Source organism: Mobula birostris, chromosome 3, assembly GCF_030028105.1.
Source record: "Mobula birostris isolate sMobBir1 chromosome 3, sMobBir1.hap1, whole genome shotgun sequence".
NCBI classification, from domain to species: Eukaryota; Metazoa; Chordata; class Chondrichthyes; order Myliobatiformes; family Myliobatidae; genus Mobula; species Mobula birostris.
The window spans coordinates 110,881,016-110,905,454 of record NC_092372.1 but is presented as its reverse complement, the minus strand read 5'-3'; the positions used below and the strand labels follow the sequence as shown (position 1 = coordinate 110,905,454).

Here is a 24,439-nt window from a genome sequence, read left to right as displayed (position 1 = left end):
GTGACCATGTCTGCACACAATACTCCAGGTGTAGCCATTGTAACATGGCATCCCAACCCTTGTACTCAATGAAGGCAACACCCTGGGCAGCTGTGCTGCCACTTTCAGGGTATAAGTAAAATATTGTTCTTGCACCACAAGGTTTCTTTATTCAACAACACTCCCAAGACCCTGCCATTCACTGTTCTAGTTGAACTTCACAAAATGCATCACTTCTCTCTTTTCTGCTTCTATCTTCATCAGGCCATTTCTGTTCAGTCACTGTAGTAATACATTTTTGTGTGCATTAGGTTTCGGTAACTACAGATTTCACAGCAGACAGCAGTTGAAATGCTGCTCACCTACATATATTGATGTGAAGCATCAATAAAGGAATCTAGTTGTGCTGAGACTCATTTTTATTCACTCATAAGAACAGCATGGTGTAGACAGATGGATCAATCTGTATAGAACATTGAACAGTACAGCAGACAGATGGACTCTTCAGCCCATGGTATTGTGCCAAACTAATTAAAGTTACAATTACACTAGTGTGGAACATAGCTTCAGAAATGCAAGAATTTATAAAAATGTCCCAAAGTATAACTTTTAAAAAATATCAGACTAATCAATAATCACTAGCTTGTATGGTGTTTAGTGAATTTAATGAACAAAAAAAGCATACTAAAGAACTCATAGTAGATTTCTATGCACATTACTTATTCTTTACAAAATTCTCTACAGCAAGGCATGAAAGCTTAAACATTTTAAATTTAATTAGACGGCCATAATGGTTGGTCGTCTTTTCTGAGATAAATCATGTTCCTTTGAGATTTCTACAGCAGGACGATACTCATAGCATCAATCTTGCCAAGTCTCGTCAGAATTGTGTTTCAATATCACCACTTATTCTTCTAATCTTCAGCAAGTATAGTTCCTCGACTCAATCTTTCCTCACAAGATAATTTCACCCTGCTGCCTCCAATGACTTTCCTCTCCCCCACTCCAATACCAGAATTGTTGCGATAACTTCATCCCCATCTGTAATCTGTAAATCCTGTTACTTCACACCATATTTCAGGTGTGGTCTTACCCAGACCTTACATAAATGCAAGCATTAATTTATTTATCCCCCTTGCAACATTGCGATCACTTGTTGCTAAATTTGTGTCATTCTTGTTCAAACATATATCTCTCTGAATAACATTTAATACTTTCTCACTATTTAAGCACACTTTGCATTTCTCTACTTATCATCATTTTATCAGTCAACTTGAGAATTTCCTCTTGCAGGCACCTTGTGTCCTCATTACAATTTACTTTCGTCATCAGTTTGCTATGCTCAGTTGTTTTATCTCCAAGTTACTAAATTACTAACCCAGGCAAAAAGGTCAGCATAGACGGGGAGGATCAAGGGACCTATCCCCGCATTATTCAGTGCTATGACTATCTTAATGATTTCCATTACTACTGCTCTGTGCTCACTACAGTTGCAGTGTACTTGTTTAGAAGGCTAGTATTTGAGATTACCACATCCTGTGTCTCCATATCTCTGTGACTCCCAGTCACATCTGTCAGTTCCTGAACATTGACCAGATCAGAACAACTTTTTAAATTGAAGGAAAATGATCAGCTTCTGGCCTAACCACAACTTCCCAAAACATGGTAAAATCTGCAGCTCAAAACTCTGGCTGAACAACCCCATTTCAAACCTATAAATGTCTCGGCATTATTGGTCACTGAGAATCTGAGTGATCTTCAGCAGTTCTACCACGAAGCTAGAACAGATCACCAGATCTGTTGTCCACATGAAAACACAATTTACATGCTCACTAAGCTTATATTTATGGAATATTGCAATGCCTCATCAAACAGCAATATTTGTAAAAGTATATTAAAAAAAAACAAATTAAAGACTAAATGAATAAAAGGCATGGTGTCACAGTGTAAACTTTAAAAACATCTTGGCACCACAATAGTTCACCCAATGACATTATAAGCCAAATATCACTTCAAAAGAAGTATCAAGTTCATTAAAAGTGCACTGATTCCTCTAGTTACATAATCAGAATCAATTCAACAGTTTATTTCTATGCAACAATAGGCTGTACAATGCTTGATCTGCTTGCCTAACTGATTTGTTAACTAAACAATTTTAGACAGTGACATTTAACAAACAAACAGAATAAATGAAGGATGTGATTAGCAAGAGGCTTTTCTCTATAAAAAAAGGTAAAAAAGATGCCTGATATGGCAAACATTTTGGGAATTACTAATCAGGACTTTAATTTTAACATTACTTCACCATCTCCATGAATTACCTGAAATGCTCCATCGGAGATCTGACCAATGTTTTCCCCTGATCTTGCATTTCACACTCTGATAAGTGATGACTGACTGACATTCCATTTTCCTTCTTTACTTGGTTATCCACCTGCATGAGGCACATCAAGTCCCTGCAGCCCCCCTCACTGGACACCTTGCAGTTCGCATACAGTCCCAACCGTTCAACAGATGACGCCATTGCCATCACCCTCCACCTGGCCCTAACCCACCTGGACAAAAAAAGACACGTATGTTTAAATGCTGTTCATAGACTTCAGTTCAGCATTCAACACAATCATTCCTCAGGATCTGACAGGAAAGCTGAGCCTGCTGGGCCTGAACACCTCCCTCTGCAACTGGATCCTAGACTTCCTGACTGGGAGATCTCAGTCAGTCTGGATTGGAAGCAGCATCTCCAACACCATCACACTGAGCACGGGGTCCCCCAGGGCTGTGTGCTCAGTCCACTGCTGTTCACTCTGCTGACCCACGACTGTGCTACAACACACAGCTCGAACCACATCATCAAGTTCACCGATAACACGACTGTGGTGGGTCTCATCAGCAAGAATGATGAGTCAGCAGAGAGGAGGTACAGTGGCTAACGGACTGGTACAGAGACAGCAACCTGTCTCTGAATGTAAACAAAACGAAAGAGATGGTTGTTGACTGCAGGAGGACATGGAGTGACCACTCTCCGCTGAACATTGACGACTCCTCTGTAGAGATCGTTAAGAGCACCAAATTTCTTGGTGTTCACCTGGCAGAGAATTTCACCTGGTCCCTCAACACCAGCTCCATAGCAAAGAAAGCCCAGCAGCATCTCTACTTTCTGCAAAGGCTGAGAAAAGTCCATCTCCCACCCCCCATCCTCACCACATTCCACAGAGGTTGTATTGAGAGCATCCTGAGCAGCTGCATCACTGCCTGGTTCGGAAATTGCACCATCTCGGATTGCAAGACCCTGCAGCAGATAGTGAGGTCAGCTGAGAAATCATCGGGGTCTCTCTTCCTGCCATTACAGACCTTTACACCACATGCTGCATCCGCAAAGCAAACAGCATTATGAAGGACCCCACGCACCCCTCATACAAACTCTTCTCCCTCCTGCCATCTGGCAAAAGGCACCGAAGCATTCGGGTTCTCACGACCAGACAATGTAACAGTTTCTTCCCCCAAGCCATCAGACTCCTCAATACCCAGAGCCTGGACTGATACCACAGAGCAGTAGTAGATGGTTGTTTTTCTGACTGGAGGCCTGTGACTGGTGGAGTGCCGCAGGGATCAGTGTTGAGTCCATTGTTGTTTGTCATCTATGTCAGCAATCTGGATGATAATGTGGTTAACTGGATTAGCATATTTGTGAATAACACCAATATTGGGTGCTTAGTGGACAGCAAAGATTGCAATTAAATTTTGCAGCAGGATTTGGATCACCTGTAAGAATGGCATAATGAATTTAATGCAGACAAATTTGAGGTGTTGCACTTTAGGAGGGCAAAACAGGGTGGAGCTTACACTAGGAGTGGCAGAGCACTGAGCAGCATGGTAGAATAAAGTGACCTGGGAATACAAATCTATAATTCCTTGAAAATAGCACCTCAGTTAGCTCGGTCATAAACAGAACTTCTGGTAATAGAACTTCATAAATTCAAGCATTGAGTACTGGAGTTGGGATGTTTTAGTTGTACAAGATGTTAGTGAGACAACTATTACGTGCATTTCTGGTCACCTATCTAAAGGAAAGTTATCAACAAGATTGAAATAGTGCATAGAAAATATGCAAGGACGTTGTCAGGACTTGAGGACCTGAGTTATAGGGCAAGGTTGAAAAGGTTTGGACTTTATTCCCTAGAGTGTCGAAGATTGAAGGGCATTGATTAAGATAGACAAAATTATGAAGGGGCTAGATAGCGTAAATATAAGCAGGCATTTTCTAATAAGATTGTGTGAGACTACAACTGGGTTAATGGTGAAAGGTGAAATGTTTAATAGGAACTTCAGGGGGACTTTCACTCAGAGGGTTGTGAGAGTGTGGAGCAAGCTGCCAGAAGTGGTGGATGTGGATTTGAATTCAACATTTAAGAGATATTATAGATAGGCACATATACATCGCTCAGGTGCCTAAGAGGTTTGCAGAGTTTTGTATTTGTCAATGTGGAGTGGAGAGCGAGTTTCTAAATCTGGCAGAGGCAAAGGATTTTGGGAATGGTGAGGGTGGTGTGCTGTGGACGGTGTGTGGGACAGGTGGCAGAGAAGGAGGAGTGCCAGGGCAGGGGGATGGCATGGGTGCAGACACACCCAGCTCTAGGACACCAGGCAAGGTCATTTGATTCCAAGTAACTGGTATATTAATCATTACATAATGTCTATCTGCTGCTTCCTGCTCCCTCCCCTCTCCCTTCCCCTTTTCCCAACCATGATTCCCCTCTCCCTGCCCTAATCCCACTCTCAGTCCACAATAGAGACCCATATCAGAATCAGGTTTATCATCACTCACATACATCATGAAAGTTGTTTTTTTTTGCTGCACAAGTACAGTGGAATATATAAAATGACTACATCCTGTGCAAAACTCTTAGGCACCCTAACTGTATTCATGTGCACAAGACTTTTGCACAGTATTGTATGTGGATGCCTGGGGTCTGGACGGCTATAATCTAGGTGCAGGTTGATGCAACTAGGCAGATTAATAACTCAGCAGGGCCTAGATAGGCCAAAGGGCCTTTTTCTGTGCTGTAGTGTTCCGTGACTCTAAACTGTACTGTCTTCATCAGTACACTTAGTTACACCCATCAGGTTGCTCAGAGAAGATTTTCCCCAGACAAAGCCATGCTTGTTGTCTCTGATTATTTCCCACTGGTGGAGACATCACGTAAAGATTTTTACTCCTCGTGTATGTGAAGGATGTAAGAAATAAAGTCAATTCAATTCAATTATGCTGGTCAGGTTCTCTTGTTAATTCCCTTGATTTGTGGTTGTTTTTATATAAACAGAACATTAAAGTACAGTATAGACCATTCAGCCTCTGATATTGTGCCAAACTTTTAACTTATACTAAGATCACTACCTACCTTTCTCTCCCACATAGCCCTCTATTTTTCTATCATCTCCGTGCCCATCTAAGTCTCTTAAATGTCCCTAATGCATTTGCCTCTACCATCACCTTTGGCAGGACATTCCATGCATTGACTACTGTTTGAAAATAAACTTACCTCTGACATCCCCCCATACCTTCCTCCAACCACTTTAAAGTTATACCCCCTTGTATTAGTCATTTCCACCCTGGGGAAATGTCTCTGGCCATCCATTCGTTCTATGCCTCTTATCACTTGAACACTTTTATCAGGTCACTTCTGTTCCTTCTTAATACATGAGCTTGAATCTACACAACCTCCTGGTAAATCTCCTCTGCAGCTTCCACATCCTTCCTATTAAGAAGCAAGCAGAACTGAACACAATTTTCCAGTTGAGGTCTAACAAGGGTTTTTATAAACTTGCCACATTGAATTCAATACCCACCCCACCCCCACCGCCAGTAATGAAGACCAAGAAACTATACGCCTTCTTAACAACCCTGTGAGATTGCATGGCAACTTTGAAGGATCTATGCACGTGGACCCCAAGATCCCTCTGTTATTCTGCACTGCCAAGAATCCTTAGCTCTACCTTCAAATTTGACTTTCCAAAATGAATCACTTTACACTTGTCCAAGATGACATTCCAGTTTTCCTTTTTCCTCATAGAAAAGTACAGCACAGAAACAGGTCCTTTGGTCCATCTAGTCCATGCAAACCACTTAAACTGCCTACCCCCACTGAGCTGCACTGGGATCACAGCCCTCTATGCCCCTCCTTAAATGTTCAAACTTTCCTTAAGCGTTGAAATCGAGCTTGCACGCACCACTTGCGCTGGCAGCTTGTTCCACATTCACACAACCCTGAGTGAAGGACTTTCCCCTCATGTTCCCCTTAAACTTCTCACTTTTCACTCTTAACCCATGACCTCTCAATATAGTCCCACACAACCTCAGTGAGAAAAGCCTGCTTGCATTTACCTGACCTATACCTCTATCAAATCTCCTCTCAATCTTCTAAGTTCAAGGAATGAAGTCCTAACCTATGCAAGCTTTCCTTCTAACTCAGGTCCTTCAGAACCAGCAATATTCTTGTACATTTCAACCTTATTTAAATCTTTCCTGTAGTTAGGTGACCAAAACTGCCACAATACTCCAAATTGGGCCTCACCAATGTCTTACACAATTTCAGCATTACATCCAATCTCCTGTACTCAATACTTTGATTTCTGGCAAATGTGCCAGAAGTTTTGTTTATGACCCTATCTACCTGTGACACAACTTTCAATGAGCTACGGACCTGTATTCCCAGATCCCTTTCTTCTACCCCTCCTCAGTGCCCTACCATTCACCATGCAAGACCTACCCTGGAGATAAGGTGAGAGGGGGAAAAAGGGGAAGGGGATTAGTAAGGGAGAGGGTGGGGGGCGTTGCTACTACTGGAAGTTCGAGAAATCAAGGTTCATGCCATCACGTTTGGAGGCTACCCAGCCAGAATACAAGATGTTGTTCCTCCAACTTGAGTGTGGCCTCATCGTGACAGCAGGGGCATGAACATCGATTTCTTGAACTTCCAGTAATAGCCCCTCATCCTCTCCCTCACCATTCCCCATTCCCTCTCTCACCTTATCTTCTTGCTTGCCCATCGCCTCCCTCTGGTGCTCCTCCCCCATTTTCTTTCTTCCATGTGCTTCTATCCTCACCTGTCAGACTCCCCCTTCTTTAGCCCAGTTTCTCTTTCACCAATCAACCTCCCAGCTATTTATTTCATCCCTCCCACACCTGGTTTCACCAATTATCTTGTGTTTCTCTCTCCCCTCCCCCACCTTTTACATCTACTCATCTTTTTTTCTCCAGTCCTGCTGAAGGGTTTCGGCCCGAAACACCGACTATACTTTTTCCTTTTAACAGGCTGCTGTCTGGTCTGCTAAGTTCCTCCAGCATTTTGTGCGTGTTGCTTGGATCTCCAGCATCTGCAGATTTTCTCTTGTTTGTGATTGGAATATAGAAAAGATGTTCGTCTCAACAAAATCTAAAAACTCCTGCACCACAATACATAAACCTAACCAGTCAGCCTGACTCGTGGTATTTAAGAAATGAATCCTGGCAAACCGATTTGAACCTGTTTCTCTGTTTTCCATTTCAAAAAGACTTCATTGGCTGTAACTACTATAGGACCTGCTGAGTTCATAGAGGATGCCTGAAAGAAATGCAAGTTTTCATTTATAAAATTCAATGACAGCCCTAATAGAATTTTCTGACTATTAATCCTAGAGTAGGCTCCTAATTATTTATTCATCAGAAATAAAGCCCAGTATTTGTGCTGCTTGACTTCCAAAATAAAGCATTAATATGACAAACACAAGAGATTCTGTAAATCTTGAACAACACACACAAACTACTAGAGGAAGTTAGGCAGCATCAATGGAGGTGAAATATCAGTTGACGCTTTAGGCCAAGACCCTTCATCAGCTGTGGAATGGAAGGTAGAGCAAGAAGCTGGGGTGAGGAGACAGAGTACAAGCTGGCTGGTGATACGTCAATCTGGGTCAGGGAGGGGGTTGAAATAAGAAGCTGAGAGGTGGTAGGTGAAGGTGATAAAGGGCTGAAGTAGTAAGAATCTGACAGGACACGACATGGAAGAAAGGGAAGGAAGACGGGCATTAGAGGAAGGTGGTAGGCAGGTGACGAGAAGAGCAGGGGTGAGGGAGGAACAAGAATGGGGAATTGAAGGAGGGAGATAGGGGAGGGGGAGAAATTGGAGAAATCAATGTTCATGCCATCAGGTTGGAGACTGCCAGACAGAAAATGAGGTGTGCTCCTCCCACCTGATTATGAAAGTAGAGGAAGCCTTGGGCCAACATGCCAGAATGGACATGGAAATTCACACCGAAGTGGATGGCCACCAGAAAATCCTGCCTTTTGTGGAAGACGGAGCGAAGGTGTACGATGAAGTGTCCCCAGATCCAGATTTCCAGCATCTGCAGATTTTCTCCCCAAAACTATGTTGGATTGGGAGACTGATGGCAGGTGACACTGCACTAGATACAATAGATGGCCCTGACAGATTTGTATGTGAAGTGTCAGCTCACCTGGATGGACTGTTTGGGGCCCTGAATGGTGGTGAAATGGCCCTGGGAGATGTCAAGCTTGCAGGGTTAACTGCCATGAGGACACTTAACCACCCACACACCTTCCCCTCATGATTTCAATTATCAGCTTCCAGCTTGTACTCCTTCCCCTTCTGGCATCTTCCCCCTTCCTTTCCAGTCCTGATGAATGGTCTGGGCCTGAAACAATGACTGTTCATTCAATTCCATGGATGGTGTCTTGTCTGAACTGCTGAGTTGTGTGTGTTGTTCAAGGTTAAGACTTATATTACTTTAGGTAAAGTAAACATCCCTAAGCAATTACATTTGAGATTGCTTTGTTTGAAAAATGCTTATAGATGCAGTAAAAATAAATAGTTAAATTACCAAAGTTAGATTGAACACAAAACAGCTAACTTGTTAACAATGTAAGATAATGTACACCAAAGTAATTACCTTTTGTTGTTATCTAGGAAAGGAGAAAAGAGGCTCTTGGAACAATAACTAAAGTCTCGCATTTCAATAAAATCCAAGTTTCACAGGATCAACATTACAGCTGTCAATCTGGTGCCACCCTGGAACGGAAAAGCTGCTTTGCTCTTCTGGAACACATCAGGTTGCATTCTGTGGTGGTTGGTCAGAGGATCTAGTCAAATGTTGTCTTCAATATTGAACAAGCTTAAAACCTGGGGCTTACTTTCCTTTCAATTCCAAAATGTGGATCTTTTCTTGACTTTATGCATCTCCACAAAACCAAGCATGATAGCCATATCCTTTTTACTGTGTTGTTCCATTAAAACGTTTTATAGCCACTCAATTGCCATCTTGGACAATGTTTCCCATCCACTACATAATGTACTGGGTGGGCACAGGAGTACATTCAGCCAGAGACTCATTCCTCCGAGATGCAACACAGAGCGTCATAGCAAGTCATTCCTGCCTGTGGCCATCAAACTTTGCAACTCCTCCCTTGGAGGGTCAGACACCCTGAGCCGATAGGCTGGTCCTGGACTTATTTCCTGGCATAATTTACATTATTACTATTTAACTATTTATGGTTTTATTACTATTTAATTATTTATGGTGCAACTGTAACGAAAACCAATTTCCCCCGGGATCAATAAAGTATGACTATGACTATAACTAGTAATTTCAATGTTTGATGGATTTGTTGTCTCAAACCTATTGACACAGCTGCAGATGTAAACTTCATAAACCAAAGAAAAGAAGTGAAATATGTGTAATTTTAAATGTTCAATGATTGTGCAATTGGGCTATTTTTGTCATTAGTTTATGCTACTTAAATGAAGCAAATACAATCATTTTCAATTAAAATTGGAACTGAACAACTTGACTTCTTTGTAAGGAGGAGATAACATATAGTACAAAGAGCTAGTTCTTATTAAACTCACTTCAGGGTGCTTGTAGAGGTTCTATTAAGTTAACTGCAAATTAATAGTTCTTTTATTTTGAATAGACAATTTTCCTAATTACATTTAAAAAATACATGTTATCAAAAAACTGCAGAAACTTTAACAATGATCTGAGAATTGAAGCTGATTTCTGAAAATATGAATTGAATGTGAGACATCCATCTTCATATATTGGCGCTTAGTGAGGTTCCAAGACTTCCTTGAACAGGAGACACATAATCACATTTTACAGTAAACTATCATAAAATACCACTTCAATCCATGTAGTTCAATGCGATGAATAGAGTAATGAATATTAATAACTTAAATGTACTACTCACAGAATTCTAATGTTTTCACTAATTATCATGTGAAGTATAGTCTCACACAAAATGAATACGTTTTTCTTTTATCTAAGATATTTAAAAAACAGATAAAAAATAATGTACTATTATTTCAAAGTATTGAGCAAACTAATATTTGTCACATTGATGGACATACAGCATCATATTCAAATATACAATAATTCTTTTCTGATATGGAAAGATTAAAGGAAACTAATAGATATTCAAATCAAGGCTTTCATTTGTAATGTTGGCTAAGCAGAACAAATTCCAGTAGGACACAACGTCAAGTGCAATTGTGTCTTAAAATTTAAAAATATAATATTCATTATTAGCACACAGTAGAACAAAAAGACCCAAGTAAGACGGCTGTCAGACAAAAATCCTCACCATCATTTGAACACTCGAACTGGACTTCCTTTTCTGACCAAAGAGAAAGAAAAAGAAGATAATTTTGATAGTTTAAAGAAATTATTTCTTCAGAAACTGCCTTGTGCTGTAGTAAAATTTATCTAGAAACAGAAAAAAGTTCCACAAATGGAAGGCAAAAGTAAAACACAATTAAAAGATATAGATTTTCATCAAAATTAGTAGTGAAGAAGAAAGGAAAACAACTAACTTGGCAAAAAAAAAAGAAATGCAACACATACAAGGCACGAAGGTCACAGTAGCTGCTAAATAATACAAAATACTCATAATATTTATTGCTGTTAATGAGCTGAGATTACATATGGCACAACGGGATGATAGAGTTGCAGTGAAACACAACACTCATTTGTTTTCAAAGCTGAATTTGTTTCTTATGGTCAAAATCAAGTTGATCTGAACAGATAAAACATTTCTTTGTCTAGCTACCTGAAAAATAAGGCTAATCATGCTGATATTTAAAACCTCAGACAAATTCACTAAATATTGCACGGTGAGATGTGAAAAGGAAAAATCTGTTTTGTTCATGTTTCAGCGCTCATTTCTGACAAACTGCAACACACACAAAGCAATTTCACCTTCTCCGGTATTGCTAGATTATACAAAAACTGTCTCCACCTAACTTCCATACACCAGTCCACACTATAACATTGACCTCCCATAAGCTGCTGCACAAAAATACTCTTTAAAAAATGAAAGATATAAAATATTTCCCTAGAAATGTATTTCAATAACCATGAATTCCAGGCCACCCCACCACCCAAAGTGAAATATAGTAAACAATTTTGCCTGGATTGTTTACTGTCACTCCTGAAGTTCAACTGTATACTCTTGGGCATGGTTCAGCAATAGCAGCTTTCTGGATGACTTTATTTCTTTACAATGTTCTCTTTGGAATTTTAACTACATTATCATGCGAGCAATACCACACAGGATTGGGAGTTTGCAAGATACCCGAATTACTTCCATTTATCCCACTGTCCTTCCACTTACAATTCCTCCATACAGTGCTTGAACTGGCATTAAAACTCTTCCATGCCATAACATCGACATTTATTATAAACAACATATTCAATCTTATGGCAATAAGTCAGACTGTCAGCAAACACTGTATACTTATGATTGCAATGTGGCATATCCTTCAACTAAAAGTACCGCATAAATTACTGAGCTGCCATAATGTTATTTGAGCAATTATTGAAATGTCTGAAATTTTAGTAGGTACTTATACAAGTATGTTAGCTGTAGATGTTCCCATGCAACTAACTTACCAGTGAAGTGGAATTAATAAGTACATTTCGGCTTTACAAAATTTTACACTAATACTTCTCCAACTTCCGGTAATTCCCTCCCCCCATCCCAGTTTCACTCTGTCCCTCCTCCAGCTGCCTACCACCTCCCTCACAGTTCCACCTCCTTCTACTACCCATTGTGCGTCCCCCTATTCGTTCTTCACCTTTCCTGCCTATCACCTCCTTGCTTCCCCTCCCCCATCCATTGATCTTTCCCCTTACTGGTTTTTCACCTGGCACCTACCAGCCTTCTCCTTCCCACCCTCCCCCCACCTTCTTTATAGTGCCCTTGCCCCTTCCCTCTTCAGTACTGACGAAGGGTCTCGGCCCGAAACGTTGACTGTTCGTTTCCATGGATGCTGCCCGACCTGTTGAGTTCCTCCAGTGTGTTGTGCGTGTTGCTTACCCTAATACTTCACAGGAGAATAACTTATAGAAGGCCCAAATTGGGATGCATCTGTATTGAATAAAAAACTATTGTTAAAAATACTATAGGTGAGTCAAGGACAAGGGAAGCAGACAAACCAGTTGTCTTTGTTTCCCATTTTGTGGATTCTGAACTCATTCTTGCTGTGGGATAATCTAATCAGAGCAGCTGAATGTGGACACAAGAAGCTTCAGGTAATGATCTGCTAAACCTGAGACCATTCTCAGACAATTTGTTATGTAAAATGCGTGGACTCTGAAATGATACTTCCGCTGGGACAATCTAATCAGAGCAATTGACTATGGACACAAGGAACTTCAGGTAATTACCTGCTAAATGTGATACCATTCTCTGAGGAGTAGCTACTTATTATGTAAAATACCAGACCTACCAATGAAGCAATCTGTAATCTCACTAGACACTATCTGGGTTGCCCTATTTAACTGGTTTGGACCAGTCAGAGTGTATGCAAATGAATGGAGATCCAACAGTTCAACTGATGAGGAACTCTATAAGAGTCATGAGCTCTAAATAAGCAGGGGCGATAACAACCAGAGACCAAACTTTGTGGATAAGGGGGACCCCATGGACACGTGGAGATCACGACCATGAGGAATACTTGGCCAGTGTAGACTCCTTTCTGACTGCTCATGGAGGGTCTGGGATTCTAGTGGGGTACACACAGGTAGTTCGTTTGTGAACCCACGTGCTTTTTAGTTGAGACAATAAAAGTTACTTATCGGTACAGAATCTCTATGCCTCATGGATCATTATTACTGGGGTGATTCTTGTCACAGTATCTACACAAGCTTACATCTGAATGGAAGGAAGTGCTTATAAGAGTGGTTGGTGCAGAGAGGGTTGGAGCCTCAAGGTTCAATGGCTTACCTGTTTCAGCTGGTAAGAATAAAGGTTTAGATGTGATTGAGAATGGCAAAGTTGTGGTTAAGTTATTGTTCAAGCAACCCAGAAGTCGAAAACAGTAATTGAGGCATCTTTTAACCCCATCACACCACTGTGAAGTTTGGATTCAATAAATTGAATAAAACAAAAATAAAGCAGCTGTTTCTATGCTGTACAACACTATGACACTGGGGAGAAAGCTCAAATTCCATCCCAAGGACAACTGGAGATGGTAAATAAATGTCAGTCTTGCCAGCAATGCCCAGATCCCAAAGATGAATTTTAAAAAAGCGTGATTAAGCAGAGGAAGTTAATGGGCATTGGAGAAAAATTAATAGCTCAACTTATCCTCAGTATTGTGTTGGCGCATGGCCAAGTGGTGAAGGCGTTTGTCTAGTGATCTGAAGGTCGCTAGTTCGAGCCTTGGCTGAGGCAGCGTGTGTGTTCTTGAGCAAGGCACCTAACCACACATTGCTCTGCAATGACACCGGTGCCAAGCTGTAGAGGGTCCTAGTGCCCTTCCCTTGGACAACATCGGTGGTGTGGAGAGGGGAGACTTGCAGCATGGGCAACTGCCGGTCTTCCATACAACCTTGCCCAGGCCTGCGCCCTGGAAACTTCCCAAGGTGCAAATCCATGGTCTCATGAGACTAACGGATACCTATAATAAAATCCTCAGTATTAGTGATACAAAGATTCTCCGTAGAATCAGCCTGATCAACAAGAGCAATTATCTGAGTAAAAGTACTAACATTTAAACTAAAGGTCAGAAACATTTAGCAAGTGAAAATCTACACATATCTTCTAAACCATAAAACTATCATTTGAATTCCCTACCATCAGCCTTCTGTGGTGCATATCTATTGAGAAACTTCTCTGGACCAGGCACAAATATTGTGAGTGAGGCCAGAGTTGGAGGATTTCTGCAGTCGTCGGCATTAGTAATGATCTTTCAAAAGTCAATAGATTCTGGCATGGTTCCAGAGGACTGGAAGATTGCAAATGTCACCCTGCTATTTAAGAAGGGGGCAAGGAAGCAAAAAGGAAATTATAGACCTGTTAGCTTGGTGGTTGGGAAATTGTTGGAGTCGATTGTCAAGGATGAGGTTACGGAGTTCCTGGAGGCATATGACAAAATAGGCAGAACTCAGCATGGTTTCCTTAAAGGAAAATCCTTCCTGACAAACCTATTGCAATTTTTTGAGGAAATTACAAGTAGGCTAGACAAGGGAGATGCAGTGAATGTTGTATATTTGGATTTTCAGAAGGCCTTTGACAAGGTGCCACACATGAGGCTGCTTAACAAGATAAGAGCCCATGGAATTACGGCAAACTTACATACGTGGATAGAACATTGGCTGATTGGCAGGAAACAGAGAGTGGAAATAAAGGGATCCTATTCTGGTTGGCTGCCGGCCACCAGTGGTGTTCCACAGGGGTCTGTGGTGGGGCCGCTTCTTTTTACATTGTACATCAACGATTTGGATTATGGAATAGATGGCTTTGTGGCTAAATTTGCTGATGATACAAAGATAGGTGGAGGGGCCGGTAGTGCTGAGGAAACAGAGAGTCTGCAGAGAGACTTGGATAGATTGGGAGAATGGGCAAAGAAGTGGCAAATGAAACACAGTGTTGGAAAGTGTATGGTTATGCACTTTGGTAAAAGAAATAAATGGGCAGACTGTTATTTAAATGGGGAGAGAATTCAAAGTTCTGAGATGCAATGGGACTTGGGAGTCCTCGTGCAGGATACCCTTAAGGTTAACCTCCAGGTTGAGTCGGTGGTGAGAGAGGTGAATGCAATGTTGGCATTCATTTCTAGAGGAATAGAGTATAGGAGCAGGTATGTGATACTGAGGCTCTATAAGGCGCTGGTGAGACCTCACTTGGGGTACTGTGGGCAGTTTTGTTCTCCTTATTTAAGAAAGGATGTGCTGACGTTGGAGAGGGTACAGAGAAGATTCACTAGAATGATTCCGGGAATGAGAGGGTTAACATATGAGGAACGTTTGTCCGCTCTTGGATTGTATTCCTTGGAGTTTAGAAGAATAAGGGGGGACCTCATACAAACATTTCGAATATTGAATAGCATGGACAGAGTGGATGTGGCAAAATTGTTTCCCATGGTGGGGCGAGTCTAGTACGAGAGGGCATGACTTAAGGATTGAAGGGCGCCCATTCAGAACAGAGATGCAAAGAAATTTTTTTAGCCAGAGGGTGGTGAATCTATGGAACTTGTTGCCACAGGTGGCAGTGGAGGCCAAGTCATTGGGCGTATTTAAGGCAGAGATTGATAGGTATCTGAGTAGCCAGGGCATCAAAGGTTATGGTGAGAAGGCAGGGGAGTGGGACTAAATGGGAGAATGGATCAGCTCATGATAAAATGGTGGAGCAGACTCGATGGGCTGAATGGCCGACTTCTGCTCCTTTGTCTTATGGTCTTATGGTAACTCTCTACAGATACTGTTGTAGGATACTATCTTTGCTATCCCACTTTCACACTAATCACCTATCTACTTATTTAGTTTTGTAACTTACTGTAATTTTTTAATGTCTTGCACTGTATGCCTCTGCTAAACAATTTCACGGCGTATATTTAGTGATAATAAACCTGATAATGATTTCCCTTACCATCCAATGTCTTACCACCACCTGCAGCAATGCACAATTCACAGTGCAAAACAGCATGTCCTTCCTGGAGCCAAAGCTTTATTAAGTGGACATGAGAAAACGAGGCAATCCCCTACCAATAGCTGTCAACATTTAGGTGACAAGGGAATCAGTAGCAGCCAATTTTCTTGAATAGAAAATATGTTATACTTCTTCCAAATTAAAGCCTTGATTTAATATTTCTTAGGAAATGGTGTTTCACTTGTTGACAAGCTGATCACTAAAAGGATCTCAATGGCACAAATGTTGATGCATGTTTGCTCACCAGAAAAACTAAACAAAATATGCATTTATATAGCACCTTTCATGATCTCTGACTGCAAGACACAAGCTGAACAATGAAGTACTTTATACATACTATGAACAAGGAAATTATAGATGTCCTCCTCCTGTGATCTATCAACAATTATTCGAGTTCTATTTTCAAAGGGACAGAGTCCTATAGTCCGATAAAATCCTAGTCCTATAAAGAAACGGTGCAGTTGCCCACACTGCATCACCTCTGGAGAGATCTCCACAGAAACATCCGTAAATATGAATTGCTCTGCAGTGCCTTGATGCCCTATAAAAATTCAAAGGCTGTACTAACCACTGGCACAATCACGTGCACCATCCTCTGTAGCACAACTCAGACAAGAAACAAAGACTCTGTCATGCATAAGGTCTGCTTCTGATGATTTGCCAATAGGTTATAAATTTCCCTGCTCTCGTCAACCCATACAGATCAAATGCCCCAAGTACTGTCTTCTGATAACCCCTCTACTGCAAAAAGAGGGCAAAATAAATCTCGCTTAATTCAACGTAATTTACAGCATTTTGTTTGCTGTTTCTAGAAACAATAATTTACTTAGAAATACATACACAGAAATTAGAAATCATAAGTTGGAACAATTTGATTCATACTGGGAAAAATGGATTAACTACATAACACTTCATAGGCCTGATTTTATTCTCATAAATCAATGAATATGTTGTGAAAAAAAATCACTCCCTACTTGTACATAGTTTTCTCCTTTTGCTTGTTCTTTCTTTCCTCTCTTTTCTATAAGTGCATACCTCAGATAAATATTATGTGGAGATTTGCGGCAAATATGACTATATGATATATATGTACAATATCTGAAATACATCTTATGGAAATGTTTGTTTGATGATGAACTTCAATAAAAAATAAATTACAAAAAAAAGAAATAAATACACAAAAACTACCACAATAAAAGATAGTAAAAATAATTTATCAACAGCTGCCAAAAAGTTTTCTCCGTATCCACTAGTTTTGGAGCTGATTTCTTCATTATTCGATTCTTGGTACACACACATAAAATTAAAGCTGAACTGTTAAATCTGGCATTGATACAGCTTAACATGTAAGCACATCATTTCATGGAATTTCTTGTCATTTTTTCCTCCAAGGCTGCAGCAGTTACATCATTATATTGTTAAATGCATCATCTTGTTAACAGCTCAATGCATCAGCACATTTATACAATTAGTTTTAGAGGAAAGGAATACATGAACATACGACATATGAAAGTATGACACTACTTATTAATTTTGTAAGCATTAACTTGTCATGCCAGGGTGAGGATCACCCATCCTCAGCAGGACTGTTCTTACATGATTTCATCCATATTGTAACCAAACCTGCATTTATCAACAATGTCCACTTTGGAATGCTGTGTATAATTCTGGTCACCACATTATAGGAAGAATGCAGATGACTTTTGGAAAGGGAACACAAGAGGTTCACCTGGTTTGGACTACACCAGCTATAAAGAGAGGTTGGACAAACTTGCATTGTTTCTTCTGACATGATCAAGGCAGAATGGGTGACCTGATATGTCTATAAAGTTATGAGCGGCATGGATAGGTTAGATATCGAAGGGTTTTTCTTTCTCCATGGTGGTAATGTCAAATGCTGAAGAGCATAGGTATAAAGTGAGAGAAAAAAAGCTCAAAGCAGATTGTCAAGGCACTTCTGCACTCTTGCCTGCACAAAGAGAATAGTATGTGCTTGAAATACAGTTGCAGGGGAATAGTGGAAGTAAAGAAGCATGTAGACGGGCATATGAACAGGCAACAAAATCAATTATGTACTGGTATATGAGATTAGTTTAATTTGGCATGGTCAGAATAGACATGATAGGCTGGAAGACCTGTTCTCACCCTGTACTCTTTGGAATGCCCTCTATTCCTTAATCATTATCTGTCCCTTGCTGAGATCATCCAAAAGCCCTGGTACAGCCTTCACTGTCACCCGAGAATCTTCCTATCATTTCTTTCCCTTCCTGTGCTTTTAGACTCATCTCCAACATTGAGAATTGGATTGGCCACAATTTCTTACTATCAGACAAATGTGAACACAATAACTTCCTTCTGTGTTATGATTCTATGATTCACTTATAGGGACAAATTTTCACTTATGCAACAAATGCTTCTCCCCATCAACTCTTCATGTTGAACTTCACGTATGATCTTCTTGTCTCTTTCCAACTTAGGGCTGAGTTGAAAATTTCACAATGCAATTCAACATTATCTCAATAATTGAAGTGCCATTTTCATTTCCAACCACTGTAGTATCCATACTGAAATTCACCCTCTATTTACCACGCACAGTGCAAACACCATCTACAAATTCACTGACGAGAAACTGCTGTTTCCAGAAGCTCAGATGGTGATGAGGATGCGTACAGGAGTGAGATAGATCGGCCAGCTGAGTGACATTAAAACAACAACCTTGCACTTAATGTCAGTGAGACCAAGGAACTGATTGTGGGCTTCAGGAAGAGGACATCGAGGGACACACAACATTCGTCACCAAGGGGTCAGCAGTGGAAAGGCTGGGTGGTTTCAAGTTCCTGGGTGTCAACATCTCTGAAGATCTATTCTGAGCCCAACATATTGATACAACTATGAAGAAGTCATGCTTAGTGGCTATATTTTATTAAGAGTTTGAGAAGATCTGGTATGCCACCAAAGACGCCAGCAGATTTCTACAGATGTACTGTGGAGAGCATTTTAACTGGTTGCATCACCATCTGGTATGGAGGAGCCCCTGCACAGGATTGGATAAAAGCTGTAGAGGGCTGTAAACTCAGCCAGCTCCATCATGGGTCCCAGCCTCCCCAGGATCAAGGACACCTTCAAAAGGTGATGCCTCAAAAAGTGGCATCCATCATTAAGGACTCCCAACATCCAAGACATTCCCCTTACATATTATCACCATCAGGGAGGAGGTACAGAAGCCTGAAGACACATTCAAGAAACAGCTTCTTTCCCTCCATCATCAGAATTCTAAACAGTCCATGAACCTATGAACACACCGCACTATTTTTGCTCCTATTGAAATAATTATATTTTAAATACAAATTCCTTGTTGTAAGTTATAATATGCTTTATATAATGCACACATTTCACAATATACTGTATATCAGTAATAATGAACCTGATTCTGATACAATTATGAAGAAGGCATGCTTAGTGGCTATATTTTGTTAGGAGTTTGATTTGGTATGCCACCAAAGACGCCAGCAAATTTCTACAGATGTAGAAATTCACTTCCATCCCTGCACTTCATTCCACTCTGAAATAATGCCTATCCTCAAGTTAAATTGGCCTACTGTATGAAAATTAAAATCTTACTTATCATGTAAATGTTTCGCCCATATCAGCTCAATGTTTGAAATTTACCCTCCGTCTGCTATTATCGGCAGCATCATCTTTGTTCTGATCTGTGGAAGTTTCTCCCTAACCTGTGTTGCCTTCTCAACTTGAGAAATATCCCAGAACAATTGCTTGACCAGGTTTCTCTCCAAATCTAACCTCATATCACATTAATTATTTCAATGAAGTACAGCACTTCAAAGAAATAAACTTTGAAAACACTTACAAATATTGCAACAACTAGAAGCAGGAGGGGAAGAGGTGAACATTGCAGGCTCTTTCAGAGTGTGGACACAGATGCAACTGGTCAAAAATCCCCTTTCCATGGTGTAAAGTTTCAATATTCTGAGTTGACCTGATTGATTACTGAACATCTTCAGTACCCCTTAACTTCACATTCAATTACTACCATATAAACACTTCAAAATTCTGACATAAGCCACTTACATGAATAATTTCCAAAGGTCTTTCAGAAGACCCTAAGGCTCAGCCCTTTTGATTCCTCACCACCATGCTTAAGAATCATATCTCAGTTTTGGTTTAGTTTTCCACTTACTAATAACTTCGGATTTGGTTTCTCATAAATTCTCTTTCTCTGTGACTCATACATTTAATTTTATGGCAGGGCAAGGAATGTGGAAATGATGCTTCCTGACATGTGAAGGTCAAGTACGGATTTTTATCAAAATTTTAAATCAAGTATGGATCCTTAATTATCCAAGACATTACACTTAATATTCAATTACCAATGAAATAACTTAAACTGCAAATTCTAAAATAAAAATACACATATATTTTGGGTACACATATATTTAAACTAACTTGAGCAAACACACAAGCACTAGTTGAAATTAATACACTAGAGCTGAGGAGGAAGCTTTGGAATTAAAATCATGAGCTCTGAATACAGACCTAAATTGAGAAAGCTCCATCAGTTTATAAAATTGGCCTAGCAATATCTCTTCATAGAATTCATTATTATCTTGCTTCAAATTTTAAAATATTTTATAACTTGATACTATCATCCCATTGTGAATAAGTAACTTATAACCTAAAAAAAATCCAGTTAGAAGTTTAAATGCAAGGAAATTATATTGCAAATACAAGTAACTAAGGCAGGATGTAAACAAAGTATCCACACGAACATAAATTAGTGAAAAAAAATCCCAATCATGTCTTAGGCTTTAGCAATACAACATAATTAACTAATTGAATTCCATAAATAGTGAAAACAGTACGTAAATCATGCTAAAGTAATTTAATATTGGCTAATGCAAGGAAAAGCTTGCCCACTTGAAGCAGATGAAATGAAAGAGAAATTCTGACATTTTTCAGAGAAAAATCTATTACACATAGGCATGATTAGTGAATATCTTATATTGTATAAAAATACTATAAATGTACTTGACATAGACAGTAGCCAACAGCTCTACAGAAGATGTAAATAACAAATGCTAGCAAGTAGTTTACATATACTGTACTGTCAAAAACAAGCAACATGCATTGAGAAAGGCAGAGAAAGGGTTAATTATCTCATTTCATGGAAATTACTACTTTTCAATTCAAGCATGCTTATCTATCTTAAATGAAGATAAAGATCAAAGACAACTTTTTTTGTGTAGCATCAAAATCATAGTTGAAAATGGACTATATGCTGGGACACTTGATTTTTTGTGTAGTAAGAATCATCTTTTAGCAGGAAATGAGGCTGTGCAGCTCCATACAGCTCGTATTTTCAACCTGGTCTGTGAATATACTATCAAAGCAGTACCTCTTGAAAACAGGATTAGAGGGAAGAGAATAGATGGTTGAAGCCTCTGACATTTAATCACAACTTCCTTTGAAACAACATTTAATTCTAGCACAGTTTGTAAAAAGGTTAAGATTCCATATTATCTCTGTTTAAAAATAGTTTGAACGGAACAGTTGCACCATTATTTGATGCATCAGCTGTTCTATGTGATGTTCATGCAGTTGAACAATATAAATGGCAGTGTCTTCTTTCAAAATATTCCGAAGTAAAAGCTGTTGTTTCCATATGCAGTTGCAATAATACACCCAGATAAGGATGTGAGAAGTAGGCAGTTTACAGTAATTTTTTACAAACTTTGCTCCTCTGTAAAGAAACACCTGGTATACTTAATTTTTAACTAAATAATTAAAGGGCTATAAATTTAGCTTTGCAGCTTAGTTGCTCGGCCATGATAATCTTTTGTGAAAAGGTGTCAGAAATAGTAAGCAAACCACCTACCTATCCATAAAATTTAGCACCTAGTGAATGAACATATTAGTCTTACAACATTATTAATCCACCTATCCTGATATCATAATCTTCGCCCAGCATCGTTTAAGGGCTATCAGTAACCTAATACTAACTAAACCATATGGCTTTGGAGTGGAATTAGGCCAATCCGACCATTGAGTCTGCTCCACCATTTGATCGTGGCTAATCCATTTTTCTGACAACCCACTCTCCTGCCTTCTCCCTGTAACATTTCAGGTCTGATTTATCAAGAATCTAACAGTCTCCACTTTAAATACACTCAATGACCTGACCTCCACAGCTACCTGGGGCAACAAATTCCAGAGATTCTCCACCCTCTGGCTAAAGAAATCCCTCCTCATCTCCATTCTAAAGGAACATCTTTTATTCTGAGGTTGTGCTCTCTTGGTCCCAGACCCCCCCTCTTTAGGAAACATCCTCTCCATGTCCACTCTCTCTAGGTCTTTCAACATTTGAAATGAGAACCCCCTCATTCTTCTGAATTCCAGTGAGTACAGCCATTAAACCCTCCTCATGTAATAAGCTCTTCAATCCCAGAATCATTTTTGTGAACTTCCTTTGAACCCTCTCCAATGTCAGTCAGCACATTCTTTACTAGGTATGTAAGGTGCTCATGCATTGCCTTTTACAGGAGGAGTGAAAGAATAATGCAGTTTTTCTGTAACTTTTAAAGATTTATTGAATTACAAATGAAATTTCTTAAACTGCGTTTAGATTAAAGAAGTTTTCTTCAGTACTTCAACAATGCAACAGATGCTGATTGCCAGGGCTCCACAAATATTGAGGTATGGATGGATTATAATCACCAAGGTCTACTCTGATTCAAAAACATTAGTAGGAAATGGCCCAACACAACTGTATTTCAAGTGTTATAAGACTAACACATTGGTCAAAGGTGCTTCAACTCTCTCAAAACATTTTAGTTCTCTGAATTGTGTCTGGAACTAGTAAATTAGAAGTTGAACAGTTCAATTCTTGGAATAATTCAAATCCAGATAAGTTAACTCATACATCCATAATTCTGATCTTCCTATAAAATACATCTCTTTCCATAGCTATGTATAATTTCAACAACAGTGCCACTTATTGATCAGTCTTAAAATCACACAAACAGAAACGCAGAAATATTACGGCAAATACTCAAATTCTGGAGAGGAAAACAGATTCCAATGATTCAATACATTGTATAATCCCAGGTGAATGTTTTAAAAAACTTTAGATATTTCTTTCCATTACTGACTGTATCCTTATTTTCTTGGGTGAGCAAAAACCTATCGAGATCATTACATTTTTGCAAACACAGTGGATTCCATTTAGTTGGGCCATTGTTTAATTAGGGCGGCCACTTTTTTGGGACAACTCTTAAAGAACAAAAACTAGTGGAGAATTTAGCTTGGGATTCCCTTCATTTACTTGGGATATTCTGCCGCTTAACTGGGATAAGTAAATATTGCGGAACAGTTTCTAACTATTGTCAGTCACATGCACATCGTGCAGTTGTTAGACACGACACCATACTTAGACAAAACAGTGTTTAAATAGTGTCGGTGTGTATGTTTGTGTTCAAAAAGCAGCGATTTTCATCACTGATCATTTGCAAGTAGTGAGCAGTAAGACAATTCAAAACTGTTTTGCTTACTGCATTCAGACGTGGAGATGCCAAAAATGGTCAGGAATGAAAATGAAACGATTTTACTCCCTCAACAAGTTAGGAATTATGAAGATATTGACGGTCATCTTGAATGCTACAATGAAAGTGAAGATTTGGAGGACGCAATCATGAAAAGCATCTTAAGAAGGCAGTCCATTATCTGCACTAGGTGTCTGCACTGATTTTGTTCATTTATAGTCAAACAAAAGAAGATGGTAGCATGCACTGGATTAATTGCTCTGTTGATAACTAATAGGAACTAATACACAGTACTGTAGTAGTTTCAGCATTGTTCCATTTCACTCTGTATTTCATATAAATGTATAGTTTGTTACTGAGTTAAATGGTAGGTTATCCTTTTTAATTATTTCTATGAAACTTCAGTTAATTGGGCCAAAATGTACTGGTCCCAATTTACCAGAATTGAGTGCAGTTGGAAATTGAGCTGTTGGTTAATATAATGTTGAGACAACTGAAGTTGCAGAAACCAAATGAATAAATATGTGACGAAGCAACTTAAATTTCATAGTGCAAGTATTAAATTTAAAATGCCAGTTAACTGGAGATATCAGTGACGCACCTAGACAAACCATGTAATCAAGCTTGTTATTTCCTAACTAGGTCTTGCAAATATGCAATTAGTGCTAAATCTAGAAGTTATTTTTGTAATCGAAGAGGATTTTCTAATCCAATCTCCACAATTGGAGCCAGCAGGAGAGTTTGACTTGCCTCAGTGTTACCTGATGTCTTGTCTGTAAGGAAAGAATTGGTTAAAAATAAATCACTATTTGTGTGCAGGATGGGAATCTATTTTGGTGAAAATCACACAAGCCGGCAAGTTTGTTAACAGTGATGAAAACAGAAATAAAAACACACCAAATAAGTTCAGATCACAGAA

The 24,439-nt window shown here is 39.6% G+C and overlaps 1 protein-coding gene across 14 annotated transcripts in view; it reads right to left on the bottom strand.

Annotated features, from left to right (window-relative positions):
• LOC140195219 (calcium/calmodulin-dependent protein kinase type II delta chain) overlaps positions 1-24,439 on the bottom strand; it is a 580,639-nt gene that overhangs the window by 80,864 nt on the left and 475,336 nt on the right. The gene's annotated exons all lie outside the window — the stretch shown is intronic.